General features: G+C 45.8%; 1 long non-coding RNA gene across 1 annotated transcript; it reads right to left on the reverse strand.

Moving 5' to 3' along the window:
- Positions 1-480: 480 nt before the first annotated feature.
- LOC135823288 (uncharacterized) lies at positions 481-2,110 on the reverse strand. The gene is made up of 2 exons (XR_010554650.1): positions 1,641-2,110; positions 481-964 (listed from the first exon to the last, which is right to left on the reverse strand). It is a non-coding gene; the product is annotated as an uncharacterized LOC135823288 (long non-coding RNA).
- Between the last annotated feature and the right edge of the window lie 15,609 nt (positions 2,111-17,719).

Here is a 17,719-nt window from a genome sequence, read left to right on the forward strand (position 1 = left end):
TCGCCCAGCTGTGGATGAAGCATGGTCGAGTCATGGCAGTACATATACTTGAAACAGATGAGAAATTGAAGTTCATTTGTGATGGGAAGTTTGACTGTCCCAGTGACCGAGTCAAGCATTGTCTTTTGCCGTGGCACAAATTGCTGAAGAATCCGAGATGGTCTTGGAACTATGCACATGGATACTACCAGAAATAATGGTGGCATGAACCATTGTGGAATGGGACAGCTCACGGAGAATACTGGAATAGCTGAAGTATCTCTAAGTGATTGTAAATCCTGTTCTGGCTGATAGCTTCGGCCTGCTGCGCCCGTCCATGTACAATGATGGGAACATGCATTTCTGTTTTCTACATATTTGCCGGCTACAGTACTGTGGTATTACAGTTGCAGGTCCCTTATAAAAATATGTTCAACTCCCTCCTACATACCCACATTATAAATATGAACTAACAATTTCACTGTTGGACTCGCAGGCGGCTAGAGAGCAAAGAAACTTTGGAGCACTGTGGATACAACATTTATGGAAGGAAAAGTGGAATAATTTCTAACACATTGTTCAAATAATTATAGCACTGAATTGTTGAGATTGTGAGCACATTCCAATCAGCACTCTACATATTTTATAAGCGGTGGCGTTAGGAATAGGTCGTGAGTTGTCAGAGTGCTCCAGTATATGAGAGAATGTTTTGTTTGTCTAATCGACGGCTCGTTTGAAGCCAGAGTTGTTTGAACTTGTTTCAGTCGACTTGATTCTAGATAGTAGTCGAAGGAGTACTATGAAGTACACACCACACGTTGTCCGTAAGGTATCTCGTGAGAATTCCGTCGGTACACATCAGGTATCAGCTGGGAAAGATGGCTCCTCTGTTTCTTGAAAGCCTGTATAATTGGACTGTGGCTCCAGCGATTCCCTTCTCAGAGCAGATACCATACCCAATACCGTCAATGCATATTGGACAGACCTGTATGCACAACAAAAATAGTGGACGGAAATCTCTAAGCTCATGAACACGTCAGTGAAGTTTGAACTGCCGTTGTTTGTGGCCATCAGTATAAACCTATCGACTATAAGAATAATGCGCAAACAAACTTCTATAACCACAGCTGGGGCCATGGAATTATAAACTTAGGGAACTGCCAATTCTGGTCTGAGTTGCGTTCGAGGCCTGCAATTCATGATGGCTATCGTATGCTGCATTGACCAGAGATCATATTATTATAAAACTTCCATGCCACATTGAAACACGCACCACTTTCGAGTACTTTGGTATCCCCCACCAAATGGGCATTCGTTCTCTGGGTGGCAGGCGTCACTATTCGTTATGCCTGGATCAGATTTCATTGACCCCAACTGTCATGAAGAATCATTTTTACTTTGACTGGATTTCAGTACAAGTTGTAGAACTGCAGAATCAATTTCGTTGTATTTGGGCAACCATTTCACTACAAACGCTCTATTGGGAAATATAATTATTTTATAAAATACATGTCCAAATTCCACATCTACCCAAATCGGAATACTTGATCACGTATTCAGTACTACACGGAATGTTTAGAAAACGCCAGGGAATAGGAATTTGCTAACGAGAACTCCAGGCCAGGGTACTAGCATACGAACAAAACAAGATAAAAACTCACCAGTGTACTTGTAGTAATTCATGTCGGTGTAATATTGACGATAAGCAACGAGGCACCCTCCGATTTGGTCAAGCTGCTTTGAAGTCTGGTTGTTCAGGTGATACAAATGGGCTCCCCGTTGTTACTTCCAGCAGCTTCACTCTCCCTGCGACAGCGGCTATCAGCCTCTCTCTCCATCGTCAACAATTATCACAGATTCAACATTCTACATTTATCAGCACTGCACTGGGTGAATATGTCTCGAGACGAATTTAGCGGATCAACAACGCTTCGCTGGAGATAAATTCTCCTCTGGAGGACCTTCAGGGTACCTGGAAGGGTATAGAAGACGGGATCGCTCACGACGTTGAGAGAACATAGAAAACAACCTCCTCTTCGATTGAAAATTGGCCAAAAAGTATGTGAAATGTATGTGCGCAGATGCATTTCCACTGGCAAGCTAATCCCTCATTACGTCATCAGCGCTCGCTCGGCGAAATTCAAAAGTCGTCTTCCAGCTCGACTCGATCGCTTCTGGAGACTCGTTCTTGTTCGAGGGGTCTTCTCTTTCACCTACCTTCGTCTTGACATCGAAAACTCGGCGTCGAAAATGAAGCCGGAGTGCCCCTTTAAAAGGTCACCACAAATGGTCAAAATCCGACATTTTCTCACCTTTCTGCCAGTTCGCAGCTCAGAAAATGACAATGACCATCCTCATCTCGTTGTGTAGCTGGACATAAACAAGAGCACCATGTAAAAGAGTCACATTTATTTAAAGGACTCTCCCAGGGCTGCTGAAAGCTGAAAAAGAACCTATCTAGAAGTTTGGGGCTTTTTACTCGTGAATCTTCACTTTGCGACTAAACTATTCACAGCAGTGCCAAATTTTCTGGGTCACTGAATGCGGGTGCCTGCGCCCTAAAAGCAAACCAAAAATGAAACCAATGCGACCACTGACATTACAGGTGGGTCATGTTATAGAGAGGTACGTTGAATTTGAAAGGTCAGCACAAATGGTCAAAATCCGACATTTTCTCACCTTTCTGCCCGTTCCCAGCTCAGAAAATGACAATGACCATCCTCATCTCGTTGTGTAGCTGGACATAGACAAGAGCACCAAGAAATAGAGCCACATTTTTCTGAAGAACTCACCCAGGGCTGCTGAAAGCGGAAAAAGAACCTATCTCCAAGTTTGGGGCTTTTTACCCATGAATCTTCACTTTGCGACTAAACTATTCACAGCAGTGCCAAATGTTCGGGGTCACTGAATGCGAGTGCCAGCGCCCTACAAGCAAACCAAAAATGAAACCAATGGGACCACTGACATTACAGCTGGGTCTTGTTATAGAGAGGTACGTTGAAATTGAAAGGTCAGCACAAATGGTCAAAATCTGACATTTTCTCACCTTTCTCCCCGCTCGCAGCTCAGAAAATGACTATGACCATCCTCATCTCGTTGTGTAGCTGGACATAGACAAGAGCACCAAGAAATAGAGCCACATTTTTCTAAAGAACTCACCCAGGGCTGCTGAAAGCTGAAAAAGAACCTATCTCCAAGTTTGGGGCTTTTTACCCGTGGACCTTCACTTTGCGACTAAACTATTCACAGCAGTGCCAAATTTTCTGGGTCAATGAATGTGGGTGCCAGCGCCCTACAAGCAATCTAAAAAACCAATGCAATCATTGAAATTACAGCTGGGTCATGTTATAGAGAGGTACGTTTAAATTGAAAGGTCAGCACAAAAGGACAAAATCTGACATTTTCTCCCCTTTGTGCCCGTTCGCAGCTCAGAAAATGACAATGACCATCCTCATTTCGTTGTGTAGCTGGACATGTAACTGACCATCTCCACCCTGATCTTGTTGTATAGCTGGACATAGGGAAGTGCACCAATTAAAAATTCCACATTTCAATAAACACTTCGCCCAGGGCTGCTCAAAGCTAGAATCAACCCATCTCGAAGTTTTGGACCTTTTTGCCCGTGATTCTTCACTTTGCGACTACACTATTCACAGCAGTGCCAAATTTTAAGCGTCGCTGAATGCGGGTACCAGCGGCCTACAAGCAAACCAAAAATCTAATCAATGCGACCACTCATATTACAGCTGGGTCATGTTATCGAGAGGTACGTTGAAAGTGACACGTGAGCACAAATGGTCAAAAAGCGACAATTTCTCACCTTTCTGTCCGTTCGAAGCTCAACAACTGACCATCGCCACGCTAATCTTGTTGTATAGCTGGACATAGGGAAGTGCACCAAGAAAAAATTCCACATTTCCATAAACACTTCGCCCAGGGCTGCTCAAAGCAAAAATCAACTTATCTCGAAGTTTTGGGCCTTTTTGTCCGTGATTCTTCACTTTGCGACTAAACTATTCACAGCAGTGCCAAATTTTCGGAGTCACTGAATGCGGGTGTCAGCGGCCTACAAGGAAACCAAAAATCAAATCAATGCGACCACTCATATTACAGCTGGGTCATGTTATAGAGAGGTGCGTTGAAAGTGACACGTGGCCACAAATGGTCATAAAGCGACAATTTCTCACCTTTCTGCTCGTTCCAAGCTCAACAACTGACCATCGCCACCCTGATCTTGTTGTATAGCTGGACATTGGGAAGTGCACCAAGAAAAAATTCCACATTACAATAAAAACTTGGCCCAAGGCTCCTCAAAGCTAAAATCAACCTATCTCGAAGTTTTGGGCCTTTTTGCCCGGGATTCTTTACTTTGCGACTAAACTATTCACAGCAGTGCCAAATTTTCGCCGTCACTGAATGCGGGTGCCAGCGGCCTACAAGCAAACCAAAAATCAAATCAATGCGACCACTCATGTTACAGCTGGGTCATGTTATCGAGAGGTACGTTGAAAGTGACACATGGGCACAAATGGTCAAAAAGCGACAATTTCTCACCTTTCTGTCCGTTCGAAGCTCAACAACTGACCATCGCCACGCTGATCTTGTTGCATAGCTGGACATAGGGAAGTGCACCAAGAAAACAATTCCACATTTCAATAAACACTTCGCCCAGGGCTGCTCAAAGCTAAAATCAACCCATCTCGAAGTTTTGGGCCTTTTTGCCCGTGATTCTTCACTTTGCGACTAAACTATTCACAGCAGTGCCAAATTTTTGCCGTCACTGAATGCGGGTGCCAGCGGCCTACAAGCAAACCAAAAACAAAATCAATGCGACCACGCATATTACAGCTGGGTCATGTAATAGAGAGGTACGTTGAAAGTGACACGTGGGCACAAACGGTCACAAAGCAACAATTGCTCACCTTTCTGCCCGTTCCAAGCTCAACAACTGACCATCGCCACCCTGATCTTGTGGTATAGCTGGACATAGGGAAGTGCACCAAGAAAAAATGCAACATTTCAATAAACACTTCGCCCAGGGCTGCTCAAATCTAAAATCAACTTATCTCGAAGTTTTGGGCCTTTTGCCCGTGATTCTTCATTTCACGACTAAACTATTCACAGCAGTGCCAAATCTTCGCTGTCATTGAATGCGGGTGCCAGCGGCCTACAAGCAAACCAAAAATCAAATCAATGCGACCACTCATATTACAGCTGGGTCATGTTTTCGAGAGGTACGTTGAAAGTGACACATGGGCACAAATGTTCAAAAAGCGTCAATTTCTCACATTTCTGCCCGTTCGAAGCTCAACAACTGACTATCGCCACCCTGATCTTGTTGTATAGCTGGACATAGGGAAGTGCACCAAGAAAAAATTCCACATTTCAATAAACACTTCGCCCAGGGCTGCTCAAAGCTAAAATCAACCTATCTCGAAGTTTTGGGCCTTTTTGACCGTGATTCTTCACTCTGCGACTAAACCATTCACAGCAGTGCCAAATTTTCGCCTTCACTGAATGCGGGGGTGCCAGCGGCCTACAAGCAAACCAAAAATCAAATCAATGCGACCATTCATATTACAGCTGGGTCATGTTATCGAGAGGTACGTTGAAAGTGACACGTGAGCACAAATGGTCAAAAAGCGACAATTTCTCACCTTTCTGTCCGTTCGAAGCTCAACAACTGACCATCGCCACGCTGATCTTGTTGTAAAGCTGGACATAGGGAAGTGCACCAAGAAAAAATTCCACATTTCCATAAACACTTCGCCCAGGGCTGCTCAAAGCAAAAATCAACTTATCTCGAAGTTTTGGGCCTTTTTGTCCGTGATTCTTCACTTTGCGACTAAACTATTCCCAGCAGTGCCAAATTTTCGGCGTGACTGAATGCGGGTGCCAGCCAACTACAAGCAAACCAAAAATCAAATCAATGCGACCACTCATATTACAGCTGGGTCATGTTATCGAGAGGTACGTTGAAAGTGACACGTGGGCACAAATGGTAAAAAGGCGACAATTTCTCACATTTCTGCCCGTTCGAAGCTCACCAACTGACCATCGCCACCCTGATCTTGTTGTATAGCTGGACATAGGGAAGTGCACCAAGAAAAAATTCCACATTTCAATAAAAACTTCGCCCAAGGCTCCTCAAAGCTAAAATCAACCTATCTTGAAGTTTTGGGCCTTTTTGCCCGGGATTCTTCACTTTGCGACTAAACTATTCACAGCAGTGCCAAATTTTCGCAGTAACTGAATGCGGGTGCCAGCGGCCTACAAGCAAACCAAAAATCAAATCAATGCGACCACTCATATTACAGCTGGGTAATGTTATCGAGAGGTACGTTGAAAGTGACACGTGGGCACAAATGGTCAAAAAGCAACAATTTCTCACCTTTCTGTCCGTTCGAAGCTCAACAACTGACCATCGCCACGCTGATCTTGTTGCATATCTGGACATAGGGAAGTGCACCAAGAAAAAATTCTACATTTCAATAAACACTTCGCCCAGGGCTGCTCAAAGCTAAAATCAACCTATCTCGAAGTTTTGGGCCTTTTTGCCCGTGATTCTTCACTTTGCGACTAAACTATTCACAGCAGTGCCAAATTTTCGCCGTCATTGACTGCGGGTGCCAGCCGCCTACAAGCAAACAAAAAATCAAATCAATGCGACCACTCATATTACAGCTGGGTCATGTTATCGAGAGGTATGTTGAAAGTGACACTTGGGCACAAATGGTAAAAAGGCGACAATTTCTCACCTTTCTGCCCGTTCGAAGCTCAACAACTGACCATCGACACCCTGATCTTGTTGTATAGCTGGACATGGAAGTGCACCAAGAAAAAATTCCACATTTCAATAAACACTTCGCCCAGGGCTGGTCAAAGCTAAAATCAACTTATCTCGAAGTTTTGGGCCTTTTTGCCCGGGATTCTTCACTTCACGACTAAACTATTAACAGTAGTGCCAAATTTTCGCTGTCATTGAATGCAGATGCCAGCCGCCTACAAGCAAACCAAAAATCAAATCAATGCGACCACTCATATTACAGCTGGGTCATGTTATCCAGAGGTACGTTGAAAGTGACACGTGAGCACAAATGGTCAAAAAGCGACAATTTCTCACCTTTCTGCCCGTTCCAAGCTCAACAACTGACCATCGCCACCCTGATCTTGTTGTATAGCTGGACATAGGGAAGTGCACCAAGAAAAAATTCCACATTTCAATAAACACTTCGCCCAGGGCTGCTCAAAGCTAAAATCAACCTATCTCGAAGTTTTGGGCCTTTTTGACCGTGATTCTTCACTCTGCGACTAAACCATTCACAGCAGTGCCAAATTTTCGCCTTCACTGAATGCGGGGGTGCCAGCGGCCTACAAGCAAACCAAAAATCAAATCAATGCGACCATTCATATTACAGCTGGGTCATGTTATCGAGAGGTACGTTGAAAGTGACACGTGAGCACAAATGGTCAAAAAGCGACAATTTCTCACCTTTCTGTCCGTTCGAAGCTCAACAACTGACCATCGCCACGCTGATCTTGTTGTAAAGCTGGACATAGGGAAGTGCACCAAGAAAAAATTCCACATTTCCATAAACACTTCGCCCAGGGCTGCTCAAAGCAAAAATCAACTTATCTCGAAGTTTTGGGCCTTTTTGTCCGTGATTCTTCACTTTGCGACTAAACTATTCCCAGCAGTGCCAAATTTTCGGCGTGACTGAATGCGGGTGCCAGCCAACTACAAGCAAACCAAAAATCAAATCAATGCGACCACTCATATTACAGCTGGGTCATGTTATCGAGAGGTACGTTGAAAGTGACACGTGGGCACAAATGGTAAAAAGGCGACAATTTCTCACATTTCTGCCCGTTCGAAGCTCACCAACTGACCATCGCCACCCTGATCTTGTTGTATAGCTGGACATAGGGAAGTGCACCAAGAAAAAATTCCACATTTCAATAAAAACTTCGCCCAAGGCTCCTCAAAGCTAAAATCAACCTATCTTGAAGTTTTGGGCCTTTTTGCCCGGGATTCTTCACTTTGCGACTAAACTATTCACAGCAGTGCCAAATTTTCGCAGTAACTGAATGCGGGTGCCAGCGGCCTACAAGCAAACCAAAAATCAAATCAATGCGACCACTCATATTACAGCTGGGTAATGTTATCGAGAGGTACGTTGAAAGTGACACGTGGGCACAAATGGTCAAAAAGCAACAATTTCTCACCTTTCTGTCCGTTCGAAGCTCAACAACTGACCATCGCCACGCTGATCTTGTTGCATATCTGGACATAGGGAAGTGCACCAAGAAAAAATTCTACATTTCAATAAACACTTCGCCCAGGGCTGCTCAAAGCTAAAATCAACCTATCTCGAAGTTTTGGGCCTTTTTGCCCGTGATTCTTCACTTTGCGACTAAACTATTCACAGCAGTGCCAAATTTTCGCCGTCATTGAATGCGGGTGCCAGCCGCCTACAAGCAAACCAAAAATCAAATCAATGCGACCACTCATATTACAGCTGGGTCATGTTATCGAGAGGTATGTTGAAAGTGACACTTGGGCACAAATGGTAAAAAGGCGACAATTTCTCACCTTTCTGCCCGTTCGAAGCTCAACAACTGACCATCGCCACCCTGATCTTGTTGTATAGCTGGACATGGAAGTGCACCAAGAAAAAATTCCACATTTCAATAAACACTTCGCCCAGGGCTGGTCAAAGCTAAAATCAACTTATCTCGAAGTTTTGGGCCTTTTTGCCCGGGATTCTTCACTTCACGACTAAACTATTAACAGTAGTGCCAAATTTTCGCTGTCATTGAATGCAGATGCCAGCCGCCTACAAGCAAACCAAAAATCAAATCAATGCGACCACTCATATTACAGCTGGGTCATGTTATCCAGAGGTACGTTGAAAGTGACACGTGAGCACAAATGGTCAAAAAGCGACAATTTCTCACCTTTCTGCCCGTTCCAAGCTCAACAACTGACCATCGCCACCCTGATCTTGTTGTATAGCTGGACATAGGGAAGTGCACCAAGAAAAAATTCCACATTTCAATAAACACTTCGCCCAGGGCTGCTCAAAGCTAAAATCAACCTATCTCGAAGTTTTGGGCCTTTTTGCCCGTGATTCTTCACTCTGCGACTAAACCATTCACAGCAGTGCCAAATTTTCGGCGTCACTGAATGCGGGTGCCAGCGGCCTACAAGCAAACCAAAAATCAAATCAATGCGACTACTCATATTACAGCTGGGCCATCTTATCGAGAGGTACGTTGAAAGTGACACGTGGGCACAAATAGTCAAAAAGCGACAATTTCTCACCTTTCTGCTCGTTCCAAGCTCAACAACTGACCATCGCCACCCTGATCTTGTTGTATAGCTGGACATAGGGAAGTGCACCAAGAAAAAATTCCACATTTCCATAAACACTCCGCCCAGGGCTGCTCAACGCTAAAATAAACTTATCTTGAAGTTTTGGGCCTATTTGCCGGTGATTCTTCACTTTACGACTAAAGTATTCAAAGCAGTGCCAAATGTTCGCCGTCACGGAATGCGGGTGCCGGCGGCCTACAAGCAAACCAAAAATCAAATCAATGCGACCACTCATATTACAGCTGGGTCATGTTATAGAGAGGTACTTTGAAAGTGACACGTGGGCACAAATGGTCAAAAAGCGACAATTGCTCATCTTTCTGTCTGTTCGAAGCTCAACAACTGACCATCGCCACCCTGATCTTGTTGTATAGCTGGACATAGGGAAGTGCACCAATTAAAAATTCCACATTTCAATGAACACTTCGGCCAGGGCTGCTAACCTATTCACAGCAGTGCCAAATTTTCGGCGTCACTGAATGCGGGTGCCAGCGGCCTACAAGCAAACCAAAAATCAAATCAATGCGACCACTCATATTACAGCTGGGTCATGTTATCGAGAACCACATTGAAAGTGACACGTGGGCACAAATGGTCAAAAAGCGACAATTTCTCACCTTTCTGCCCATTCCAAGCTCAACAACTGACCATCGCCACCCTGATCTTGTTGTATAGCTGGACATAGGGAAGTGCACCAAGAAAAAATTCCACATTTCAATAAACACTTCGCCCAGGGCTGCTCAACGCTACTTGGTCCGCCCAGTTAAAACTGGCGCTTATCTTCACACTTGTCTCAGGAAAGAAATACGAATATTTGAAGCAAGCCACGATCACAAAGCACTATATACATGATTATTTACATGTACATAATATATGTCAGTAAGCAACTCAGTCGAATATTCAAGCAAGTTACACATCCTCCTCGCCACTATCGTCGCTGGAGGAAGAGCTCAAAACGTACGATCCGGACAGCTGCTGCACGGGTCGTTTCATAGCTTATTCCACTTCTCCTCGTCTCGAATCACGCTCAAAGGCAGTGCGTGCCTGTCACCTTCCCATCAGAAGCTGAGTGAGACTGCCCGCATGTTGACTGTAAGTGTTATCCCCGTTCGTCGCAATAATGCGACTTTGTTTGAGACAAAAAGGCAACGCCATATCAGTGTCCTTTTTTCAAATCGCCTCTTGCGCTTGTCGTACTTGCTGATCAGCACCCGTACCCACGCGAGCCGCTGGTGCTTGTACATGCAGCGCAGTGATAGCTTCCGCTTGATGTAGCACCTGTGCGTACTGCACCTACAACGCCGTGCACCAGACTTTTCGGCTAGTTTCCTGAAAGTCCTTTGCACGAATGTTTCTCTCAGGACTTGGTGTTTCCTATGATTAGCTCCTTTGCCCTGTCCTCTGTGAGCTTCAAAGAGTGTCCGCCGGATTGGTCTCACTTACTGGAGACATCGACATGAGCTGCAGTTTCTTCGTCAGCGATTTGCTGGTGATAGGCCCTTCACTAGGGGCTGTACTGTGCAAGCACTGAAATTCAGGCTCGCGAAGCGCTTTTTCAGCTTTTCTATACCTCCCCGGGGTAAACAATCCTTGCCATCAGACAGCTGGAAGTAGACAGAAACTGTATTCTCCATCGCTCTGAAATGCGAACATCCTGACCTACTTTACGGACTCGAGCGGAGGTTGCAGTGTTTTCTTGCGCTGACGGAAGTGTTCGTCGGCGGCAGCTCCGTCAAAAAGACTCAAACGAACCGATCGCAACTTCTGTGATGGTTTGTGCTGCCATGTCGTCGGATGCAATGGTCAATGGTCATGTTTGTATAGCTGGACATAGGAAAGTGCACCCAGAAAAAATCCACATTTCAATAAACACTTCGCCCAGGGCTGCTCAAAGCTTAAGTCAACCTATCTTGAAGTTTTGGGCCTATTTGCCCGTGATTCCTCACTTTACGACTAAACTATTCGAAGCAGTGCCAAATGCTCGCCGGCAGTGCCGGCGGCCTACAAGCGAACCAAAAATCAAATCAATGCGACCACTCATATTACAGCTGGGTCATGTTATAGAGAGGTACGTTGAAAGTGACACGTGGGCACAAATGGTCAAAAAGCGACAATTGCTCACCTTTCTGCCCGTTCGAAGCTCAACAAGTGACGACCATTACCACCCTGATCTTGTTGTATAGCTGGACATAGGGAAGTGCACCAATTAAAAATTCCACATTTCAATGAACACTTCGGCCAGGGCTGCTGACACAGTGACGAAGTGTAGCTCGTGGCTGGAACACGGAGTCACGCGGCACTCGCTGCCCTGAAATTGGCCAGGCTCGTACTTGTACTTGCGGTGCGCGGCCCCATAGATCTACGCAGCGTGAGAACATAGATTTGTTCCGCTCGCACGGCAAGATGAAACATTTCAGTCGTCATGCAACCAGCGCAGACTCAGGATCAGAATGTCGATGGCCTGGCTTTCTTCGCCTCTCTCCAGTCAGACGTCTCCTTTGTCGTCAATGGGAATCGCAGGGGCCTCCTCGAAGCCATTGTAGAATTCTTGGGAGGATCATCCTGGCGAGAAAATGCGAAGCGTGTGGATGTGCTTGTACGACTCGTTTCACGGCATAATGGAGGTCGCGGGTTGGAACAACTGAATATAGTCGACACCGATTCGTACACAGCTCTAGAGATGAAGAGGACGTAGCCAAAGTCCAGCGTCGGATCATCACTGCAGGTGACAAGAATCAGAACGAAATGCGATCGGAAGCAGCGACTGTTGGCGATGCGGAGTCGGCGTCGTCAGGTGACAATGACATGAGCGACGAAGACTCTGAAAAAACTCAATCTCATTCGTCTGAGTTGCTTTTTTCTTTGTGTACAGCTTGTAAACAGGTAAGACAATGCCACAAGTGTTATTCCGAGTCAAACGGAACAATTCCAGAGCTGTGTGCAGCTTTAAAAAAAAGTCACGAAGTTTTTGTATACGGAGGAAGTATCTCGAAGTTTTGGGCCGTTTGCCCGTGATACTTCACTTTGCGACTAAACTATTCAAAGCAGTGCCGAATTTTCAGCGTCACTGAATGCGGGTGCCAGCGGCCTACAAGCAAACCAAAAATCAAATCAATAAGACCACTCATATTACAGCTGGGTCATGTTATAGAGAGGTACGTTGAAAGTGACCCGTGAGCACAAATGGTCAAAAAGCGACAATTTCTCACTTTTCTGCCCCTTCGAAGCTCAACAACTGACCATCGCCACCCTAATCTTGTTGTACAGCTATACATAGGGAAGTGCACCAAGAAAAAATTCCAATAAACACTTCGCCCAGGGCTGCTCAAAGCCAAGAAAAAAGTGCACCAAGAAAAAATTCCACATTTATTTATTTATTTATTTTATTTATTTATTACAGCATCTCATAGCACAGTGAGAACACCGGCCAATACAAAGAGAGAGGGTTCAATTTCAATAAACACTTCGCCCAGGGCTGCTGAAAGCTGAAAAGAACCTGTCGTCGGGGGTTTTTAATCCTCGACGATAGCCCTTCCGATTACTCTCGATATCTCATATCACACGGACGCCACACTCAGAGAACAGATTATTGTTGTTGCTCCAAAGAGAGTCTCAAGAAGAAGGTCCAAAACAACAAGAGTGCGTACAATAATATGCAGACATGCGCAACCTGCGCAGTCCGCACACCGACCACGCGTACCCAGCACACACGTGCCAAAAGGGGCACATACCCTCCAAAAGGGCAGGGACAAATACGGCCACATGAAAAAAATGCATCCTCTCCTGAGGATGGGAGAGAAAAAAAATGAGAAGAAAGACAGGAGAAAAATAAATCAAATGTGAACAACATACACATGCGGATACGCAGGGCCAAAACAGTAGGATACATTAGTAACTCCGGACAACGGGGGAAAAGCCAAAGCAAAGGGGTGGAAAGAAAACAGACTGGGCCCACCCATAGAGGGAACCGCCATACTTTCAGGCGTGGGCCCCCGGAAAACAACCACCTCGCCCTGGTGCGAAGCCAAGGCAAACCCACGGTACTGCGAAGACCGCGGTAGCTGAACCGGGTGACCAGTCATCTGACAGCACAGGAGTTGTCCGGATAACCATCACGCAGCCGATGGGGCTACGGAAACTCACAGAGACACACACAGAAAGAAAGAAACACGGACTGACGCAAACATCTCAGCAATACTAGGAGCCAAAATTCAGACAAGAAAAACCACAAGAAGGAATGGCAGAACAGCAACGTTGAACACGCCTACGGATACAGGGGCAGTCTATCCATGAAGACACCAGATAAAACACAAACAAATCGGTCACCAATACGCAAACAAAAATTTACATAGAAAAACCACAGGCCTCTAACCTGAAAAAACCCACAGGGATTGAACCTGAATATCACGCGTGAAACACATCCGCTCACGAAACACAAAAAAACACCATCCTGAACCCCACTGGGACACACAAAGGCCAGCCAGCAAAACACGGAAACCGAACACCCGCAAGGTGAACCGATGCAAATAGGCGCCGGATCCCACCAGCCCACCAGGCAGACCGTGGCTCACCATGATCGGACGCCTCCCTAGGTGAAAATGAGAGACCCACGTGCCGAAACACCAAGACAAAACAACACGCTCACAGAAAGATTGCCACCCGGACCGTCAACGAGAATCTCAGAAGCATGTTACACCACTGGGCGACAGCCATTCCACATGAGCGGGACAACCAGGAGGAGCACTAAAACGCTCGACACAAAACATGGATACTAGTAAAATGAAAAAGAAAGGACATGTACCTGGAACTGGAAAGGACGGAGTACGAGTGTCACCAGACTCACCACATCGAGAAAATCGATGCGGACATCTACCAAACCAATTGATTGACACAGGATCGGAGCAATCCGACGACAACGCAACGACGTGCACCAGTGCACAACACAGGGTGAGTAAGCAAACACGAGCAAAGCTACCCATGCTGACTACCATGTACCAAGCAACACGATGAGCATGCACGACAGCACGGACAACAGAAAGTGTGAAAACACAGTGCACACGACCACTCGAACAGCCAGAGGCCGGAGGGCGACAATGTACACTGATTCAAAAACACCGCACACACAACGTGGGCCACAATCATGTACTAACAGGAGCGAGGCTCGAACGAGGTACTTGGACACAAAACTCAAGAGAACACGGGACTTCAATGCCACGAAGCGAAACAATTATTTTGAAAATCCCAAATCGAAGACTAGTATCCGGATAACTACGTACAAGGTACAACACATTACGCAGGGCAGACAAAGCAGGCTCACCTGAGTAGGAGCTCCGACGTCAGGGCTGAGCAGATGGAGCAAAGCGGAGCCATGGCGAGGACGCGTGGAGAAGGCAAGATTTGAAGCCACGGCAAAAACGAAAACGATCTCAGGGTAGTGGGGAACGATGCCACTAGCTGGGCGCCAATTGTCGTCGGGGTTTTATGCCTCGCCCGATAGCCCTTCCGATTACTCTCGATATCTCATATCACACGGGCGCCACACTCAGAGAACAGATTATTGTTGTTGCTCCAAAGAGAGTCTCAAGAAGAAGGCCCAAAACAACAAGAGTGCGTACAATAATATGCAGACATGCGCAACCTGCGCAGTCCGCACACCGACCACGCGTACCCAGCACACACGTGACAAAAGGGGCACATACCCTCCAAAAGGGCAGGGACAACAAACCTATCTCGAAGTTTTGGGCCCTTTTGCCTGTGATTCTTCACTTTGCGACTAAACTATTAACAGCAGTGCCAAACTTTTGGCGTCATTGAATGCGGGTCCCAGCGGCCTACAAGCAAACCAAAAATCAAATAAATGCGACCACCAGGGCTGCCACTTGCTCCGATTTTTCGGAGATCGCCTGTCCGACAAACCGACCGATTTTATTCCCAAACAGGGACAACCGATTATTTTATTTTGAGCGCTTTTTAGTCCAGTTGGCCATTAATTCATAATTGACATGGTTGTAGTGCGTGTGCTGGACAGTTAAAAATGTGTTCTGGGTCCCAAACAGCAAGCCATTTTCCTAACAAATATCACTGCGGGGGCCCTGCCCCCGGCACCCTCGCCGGGGGACACCCCCCCCCCCCCCCGTCAGATTTTTCTCCCTCCAAGTGTGGCAGCCCTGGACCACTGATATTACAGCTGGGTCATTTTATAGAGAGGTACGTTGAAAGTGACACGTGGGCACAAATGGTCAAAAAGCGACAATTTCTCACCTTTCTGCCCGTTCAAAGCTCAACAACTGACCATGACCACCCTGATCTTGTTGTATAGCTGCACATAAGTGCACAAAGAAAAAATGCAACATTTCAATAAACACTTTGCCCAGGGCTGCTGAAAGCTGAAATTTACCTATCTCCTAGTTTTGGGCCTTTTCGCCCGTGATTCTTCACATTGCGACTAAACTATTCACAGCAGTCCCAAATTTTCAGGGTCAGTGAATGCGGGTGCCAGCGACCTACAAGCAAACCAAAAATCAAATAAATGCGACCACTCATATTACAGCTGGGTCATGTTATAGAGAGGTACTTTGAAAGTGACACGTGGGCACAAATGGTCAAAAAGCGACAATTTCTCACATTTCTGCCCGTTCGAAGCTCAACAACTGACCATAACCACCCTGATCTTGTTGTATAGCTGCACATAAGGAAGTGCACCAAGAAAAAATGCAACATTTCAAGAAACAACTCGCCCAGGGCAGCTGAAAGCTGAAAATAACCTATCTCCCAGTTTTGGGCCTTTTCGCCCGTGATCCTTCACTTTGCGACTAAACTATTCACAGCAGTGCCAAATTTTAAGGGTCATTGAATATGGATGCCAGCGGCCTACAAGCAAACCAAAAGTCAAATCAATGCGACGACTCACATTACAGCTGGGTCATGTTATAGAGAGGTATGTTGAAAGTGACACATGGGTACAAATGGTCAAAAACCGACAATTTCTCACCTTTCTGCCCGTTCGAAGCTCGAGAATTGACCATTACTACCCTGACCTTGTTGTATAGCTGGACACAAGGAAGTGCACCAAGAAAAAATGCCACATTTCAATAAACAACTCGCCCAGGGCTGCTGAAAGCTGAAATTTACAACATCTCCCAGTTTTGGGCCTTTTCGCCCGTGATTCCTCACTTTGCGACTAAACTATTCACAGCAGTGCCAAATGTTCAGGGTCACTGAATGCGGGTGCCAGCGGCCTACAAGCAAATCAAAAATCAAATCAATGTGACCATTCACATTACAGCTGGGTCATGTTATAGAGAGATACGTTGAAAGTGACTCGAGGGCACAAATGGTCAAAAAGCGACGATTTCTCACCTATCTGCCCGTTCAAAGCTCAAGAACTGACCATGACCACCCTGATCTTGTTGTACACAGTCAATTTTGCTAATAACGACTGCGTATATAACGACAAGTCGCGAATAACGACAGAGTTTCCATGCCCAGAGCAAAGTCACATTCAACTGTAATATTATATATAATGGGACTTCGGGTATAAATAAGGAAGTGCACCAAGAAAAAATGCCGCATTTCAATAAACAACTCGCCTAGGGCTGCTGAAAGCTGAAAATAACCTATCTCCCAGTTTTGGACCTTTTCGCCCGTAATTCTTCACTTTGCGACTAAACTATTCACAGCAGTGCCAAAATTTCAGGGTCACTGAATGTGGGTGCCAGCGGCCTACAAGCAAACCAAAAATGAAATCAATGCGACCACTCACATTACAGCTGGGTCATGTTATAGAGAGGTACGTTGAAAGTGAGGGCACAAGTGGTCGAAAATGGACATCAAATCATTCCCTGCATTCACATAGCAGCTGGGCCGAGTTACCCAAAGGAGGAATGAAAGTTGCACCTGCGTGCACTCGTTGAAAATGAACAATTTCTTACCTTTCTGGCCATTCACGCCTCAAATGCTGACACTGACCACCATAATGTCCTGGAATAGCTATGCAGAAGGTGGTGCACGAATGAAAAGAGACACATTTCCATAAACAACTCGTCCAGGGCTGTTGAAAGCTGAAAATAACATAATATTATCACCAAGTTTGGGGCTTTTTTTTCATCAATCCTGATCTGGAGCTTAACGGGGAAGTATTCCCTGAAATCAAATTCTCACCAGTTGTAGTTTTTGGGGTGCCGAGTCGAATTGTCTTGGTCCGAGGAAACTGAGACGCTCCCTTCCTCCTTCATTGCCAATCGAACTCACGCACTTCCACCGAAATTGGGTGACTGCGCTCTGCTAGAAGGGGATTTGTGTGCAAAAGTCACAAAAGCGCTGTTTCGTTCTTATAAAAGCATGGATAACCGCGATTGGTCCATA

Source organism: Sycon ciliatum, chromosome 8 (genome assembly GCF_964019385.1).
Source record: "Sycon ciliatum chromosome 8, ocSycCili1.1, whole genome shotgun sequence".
Taxonomy (NCBI): Eukaryota; Metazoa; Porifera; class Calcarea; order Leucosolenida; family Sycettidae; genus Sycon; species Sycon ciliatum.